The following is a 5,654-nucleotide window of genomic DNA, read 5'->3' on the forward strand; positions in this document are numbered from 1 at the left end:
GCTCCACTTTCCTTAATTACAAAGTAAGGAGCATTGAACTTGATGTCCTCCAAGGCCCCTTCTGACCTAACATAGTCCAACTCATTATTTCCCCTTCGCCCTGACTGGGTATATCTGTTCAAGTAAATAGAAGGATGGTACACAGGACATATCAGTGCTCAGTAAGACATTTATGGCTGAAGTAGGGGTTGTGAACGGGCAGGCAGCAGGTTGAATCCAAACTGCAGACCTGTTTTGTTCGGCCCACCTGAACTTTTTTTTTTCCCCCCTCAAAGGATGGGAATTAAATTAGTTAACAACAGTTAAAATCCAAGAGATTTCACACTGTAGTCTGGACTTCTGTTTCTGCTGAGAAGTTGAAAAACTCTGGCACCACGTGATCTACACTGGCAATGATCAGTTGGAACCTGCCTCCTTGGGAGTCTTGCATGCCCCCCCACCCCCAGCACTGTGTCCTCAGAATGAAGCTTGAATGTCAGTTCCATTGTTCCCACTATACTCATGCTGTTGTTTCCCTGACCCCATCTCTTCATGTTTCTTTCATGGCCTGTGCAGGTATGTGGCCAAAAGGACGAGATGGTTGGAGGGATGATTAGAGTCTGATGTCAAGAGACATCCGTGCCAGGAATCTGGCTGCTTTCTGGGATGTATGAACTGCTAGGTGGGTAAAATGCCTTCAACTGGTAAGTGGGATCAGCCACTGACTGGTGTGGGCAATATAATTATTTCCTATTTAAAGTAGGCTCGATCTGTTCACGTGGTCTCATCTTTGAATAAATGTCTTGAATGTCATTTACTCAGAAAAGCACACCATCTAAACACTTAGGTTATCCCTGAGCCCAGCACACATATGCAAGAACTTTTAATATCAAAGACCTACATTTTGAGTCACTTAAGAAAATCAATCTTGTGTTTAGCGACATCGTTGGAAGTGGTTCTGTCCATTAGAGTGGCCATCTAATTTATTGTCTAAAATAGGAATTTCTTAAAAGTCTAAGGGGGCACTATTAATAATTATGCCAGAAAATAGGAATAAACCGACTTTCTCAAGCAAGTGGGGCATGGGGCTCCCCCTTCTCGGTATGCAGTATCCACTAATGACTTGATAACAGAATCTGCCAATGGCCACTGGAAGTTGTCTTGGGAAGGAGAGTTGTCCTATTTCCACCCCTGGGGTGCGCTCGGCTCCTCTCACTGTTTGTATTCCTGCCAGATGGGAAAGCACCTACCACAGGAGCTCCACCTGGGCTTTCCAGCCCTTCTGCTCTCTTCTACCTTTGCGCTGATGCCTCTAAGTTTAAGCCTATCAAGGACTGTCTTTGATAGTCGGAGATGATGCAGGTGGCTCTTGGACCTGGCTGTCTGAAATTTGGGACCCGGGGAGCAAATAACATCTGTCTCTGGGTCCCTCCGCTCCTCTGTGTGTGCTCTCCTCTTTCAGAGATGCTTCTAGGTAAGTCTGTTTATTAAATAAATGTCCTCTACTTTTCTTTAAGCTAACTGGGTCACCTCTTCCTGCGACTAGAACTCTGCATTTTGTGGTGGGGGTAGATGGTTCATGGCTCAGGTCACTGCAGGACACTACCACTGAAGCTCAGATCGCTCTCTACAACCCGCACGGACACACCGCTGCAGCAGTAGTAAGTTTTCCACTTGCTGTTTGGGTGAGGAACAAAGAAAGTTTGGGGGACATTTCAAGTAAAACGAAAGAAGCAGGCTTTTGAAATGCAAAGACAAATCCCTTTCTAGGAAGCAAATTATATAGTGGTTACCTAGGGAAAGCAAGGGATGGGGAAGAAGGGGTTGCAGGTAGTACACTAGCGAAAGGAGCTGTTCAATGGATAGAGAACCATCCAGAAATGTGACTCTCAGATTCCTGAGCTAAAGCCACCCATCTACTCACTAAAGATAAGAGGAAAACGCAGGCGGCTTTATTCTTCTGACACAGACGCACCAGGGTGGCAGAGAGAGGAGGTAAGGAGGTTGGTAAGAAGCTCACTCACATTTACCATGCAGCCTAAACTATTCTATCACTCGCTTTATCAAAAGATCTTGCAGGAGACTTGGGACATGTGGTTGTAACAGAAGCCACCGTGGCAGGGAAAAGGGAGAGGAGCACAGAGGCAAGGGGGCTGATGTATTATTTATAGTTGGAGAACTCGAACAGAGCAGACTGCAGGGGTCGGCCCGAAGACCTGTGTCTGCACGGTTGTGGAATAAAGACAAGACATCTTTGAATTCCAGGTTGCTCCTTCTGCTGCCAGGGCCCCCTGCCAGTGCTGGGCCGTGTGTGCGTCTCATCTCTCTGCTGTGCTGCGATCTGCCCAGCTACCGGTTAGCTCTGCCTACGGCCCACAAGGGGGAAAGACCTCAGCAGCAAGCTGTCCGGGCCTCTGTGGGTAAAATCTCATTAGGTCGGCACAGAGGGCGTCTGGCTGGTGGTGACAGGTCTAATAAGCATGCAGATGGAAGACTGCGTGCACACACACGCTCTCACTTAAGTCATGCAGTGGGCAGAGAGGAAGGATGCAGGGACCCGGATCCGAGAGCAACAAAAGGCTGCAGGCTCTGCAGTGAGCTCGCTGAGAGTGACAAGAGGACAGTGAAAGGAAGCCAGCAGCAAAGTGTGAAAACCCAAAGCAAAAGCCGCTGGAGAGCATGTGCATTGGACTTCACAGCTTCCTCCTGTTTCCAGCTTACATTTGCTCCATATGCTGCTTTACACAGCTTTCCGGGGCCATAATGGGGTTTATTCCATAGTTTTTATACTAACATGAATGACTCACATCTGCTCCAATACCCAATTTCCTCTCTAATGTCTTTGGCTGTGAGGAGAGAACAGCTCACACAGAACTTGCCAACGATAGAAGTGGAGGAAAGAGTCCTAATCCAGGGACAAGGAAGGTTAGGACCCTGTGTGTGTGATCTGGGAGGGTCTTTGAGAGGGCGTGGCATTATAGATGGGGAAACTGAGACCCAGGGACTTGAGGAATGTGCTTGGGAATATGATGACCAGGGAGGCAGATCCATTTTAGGGCACCAAGATAGTCTTCATTCCTTATTCCTAATGAGAGTACTTATTTAATTTATCTTATTTCCTGCCATGTTAAATCTTTTGGTAGGAGCTTTTCCTCCCCGTATAAGCTGAGATGAGAAAAAAGTAACTTGGATTAATCGCCAGTGATAGCTAATCCCCCACTGGGATCAACTGTGCTCTGCATTGCTTAAGCTGGTTATTAAAGTTTTAAATATCCGCCAGAACGCAGGGGGGACCCCATGCTGGGTCCTAGGAGAGACCTACAGGGCTGGGTCCCCGCCTGGGGACTCACTTGGTTTCCAGACGCTTGAAGTCCCAAAGGAAGTGCATTGCAATCCTGAAGACAGTTACTGGTTTGACAACCCAGACTAATACACCTTTTGGCTGGATCGGGTAATGACACTTGGCAAAACTGGATTCCCTCGACAGCTTCCATAGTCCCAGGGACTCTTCTCCACTTGAGTAAAGGGCAAAATAATGATTCAAGAAGCAGGCACCTTGAAAGGCGATCCCTGCTCTCCCAGGCATCGCAGGCCCTGCCTGGAGCTGCCACGGGAAGCCCAGGGCCTCGGTTTCCCCCGATGCCAAACAGAACGCGGCGTCTCAGCCCCCCGGCCGCAGGCAGTGTGGTGCGGCACTAGCTCTAAAGCTTGGCGGTTGTGTAACCGTCCGCCATCTGTTACTCAGAAGCAGCATCACAAAGCGCTGAGCAAAGGACTACGGTGCTGCAGCTCCTGCCTGGAGCGGGCAGTATCTCAGCGGCTTGCCTGGGGGTCCCCTGCAGAGCCTGCTGCAGAACACCGTGCAAGCCCGAGCCTGCAGGGCCAGGGCAAGGCCCCTGGAAGAGATCCGGAGAGCTCACGCTGCTACGGGGGTGGCTTCCCTCCCTGCTCCCCTCGCTCCTCCCGTTACAGTGATCTACCTGGAGTTTTGCCCCGCCAAAGTGGTGGCCGGGGAGCCTACAGCAACCTTCCAGTGTACAGAGTTCTAATAAAGGCAGATCCTGGACCACCAGTCAGTGCCCCGCCCCCAGGGCTCTGTGTGATGGCCCGAGAGCTCAGCTGAATCTTAAGATGGGCTGCCAAGAGTGCTCCTCTGTTCTGGGCTGTTTGATTTCCACCTCTGTTCCCAGCCCAAACCTTGTTATCTGCAGCCTGGCCAAGAACTGTCTGGGGCTGTGAGGCAGGACTGCCCTGCGGCTGAACGGCAAGGCACCAAATACAGGGGGGCTTTCGGCACACCCCCCTCCATATGACTCCACTTCTTGGGGGCTCTGTTTTACCAGAGAATGAATTCCACAGCCCCGTTTCACACCTGCCTCACCTCCAGATAGGTCATGGGGCTTCTCCTGTGATGAACTCTGTGGGGACAAGCAGGAGGACGGTGGCGATAGTGGGACGCACATCAGCCTCACGCCCCAAGCAACTTAATGAGATAAGCACCCCTCCAGTTAAGGCTGCATACATTCAAACGGCACAGTTCTGGCAGCCTGTTCCCCAGGCAGGACAGAGTTGGGTTTTGTTGTTGTTGTTGTTGTTTTTTTTAATTTTTTAAGTTTATTTATTTATTTGGAGAGAGAGAGAGAGCCCACGCACAGGGAAGGGGCAGAAAGGGAGAGAAAGAATCCCAAGCAGGCTCTGCACTGTCATCACAGAGCCGGATGCAGGGCTCAAACTCACGAACCATGAGATCATGACCTGAGCTGAAACCAAGAGCCAGAGGCTTAACCAATTGTGTCACCCAGGCGCCACAGGACAGAATTTTTAATACCCCTTTGAAGGATCAAATGATTGGAATAATACCAGCACCTCGCATTCAGCTTTCACAACTACTCACTTGTCCGAGGTATTACAACCCCTATTTTGCAGATGAGTCATCTAGTAATGGGGAAAGGTATTCGCATGGCCAGTATGGCTGACCCAGGCCAGGAACCCCCAAGCCAGAGACAGCACCATTATTTTAGTCTAACTGAGGCCTGCATGTGAATCCATTCGTAATTTGTTCTGCCTCTAGACCCAAGTAGTTTTCATCTGCAAAAAGGAGGAGAATGCATTCTCCAAGGGCAGCTGGGAAATTTGTCCCAGGGTCATTTCCAAGTACCTCAAGTGGTTGGCGCAACTTTGGACGCCCCACCCCTTCCTTGCAAGCGCGGAGCTCTGATGCTTTACAGGGAGAGAAAACCCTTAAGGGAGATAATTGCGTCTTAATTTCTAAAAAGATTTCTTTAAAGTTAAATTTAGACCAGCTCGGCGTTCCATTAAGCAGAAAAGTTGCCAGGCACCTGCAGGCAGGCCTAAAAACACCCCGGGGAGTTGGCTGAAGTCGGCCTCGGCCCTGAAAGGCCAGGAAAGCGAACCGCGGTCGCGGCTGCAGCCCACCCCGCCAGCGCCCGCCTTCCGCTGTCCCGGCGCCAGATCCCGGAAGGCGGGTGGATCGGGACTGGCTCCGGGCGTGAGCGCCACGTGCAGCCCCCGCGCGGAGCGGGAAAGTCCTCCCGGGCACAGCTGGACCCGGCGCGGGATTGGCCCCTAGGCCCCGGCTTGCAGGCTGGGCGGCGGGCCTGCGGGGCACCGTCCCTGCCCCGCCCCAGCCCAGGACGGCCCCGGGGCCGAGGCCA

The sequence above is a fragment of the Suricata suricatta genome, chromosome 4 (assembly GCF_006229205.1).
Source record: "Suricata suricatta isolate VVHF042 chromosome 4, meerkat_22Aug2017_6uvM2_HiC, whole genome shotgun sequence".
Taxonomy (NCBI): domain Eukaryota; kingdom Metazoa; phylum Chordata; class Mammalia; order Carnivora; family Herpestidae; genus Suricata; species Suricata suricatta.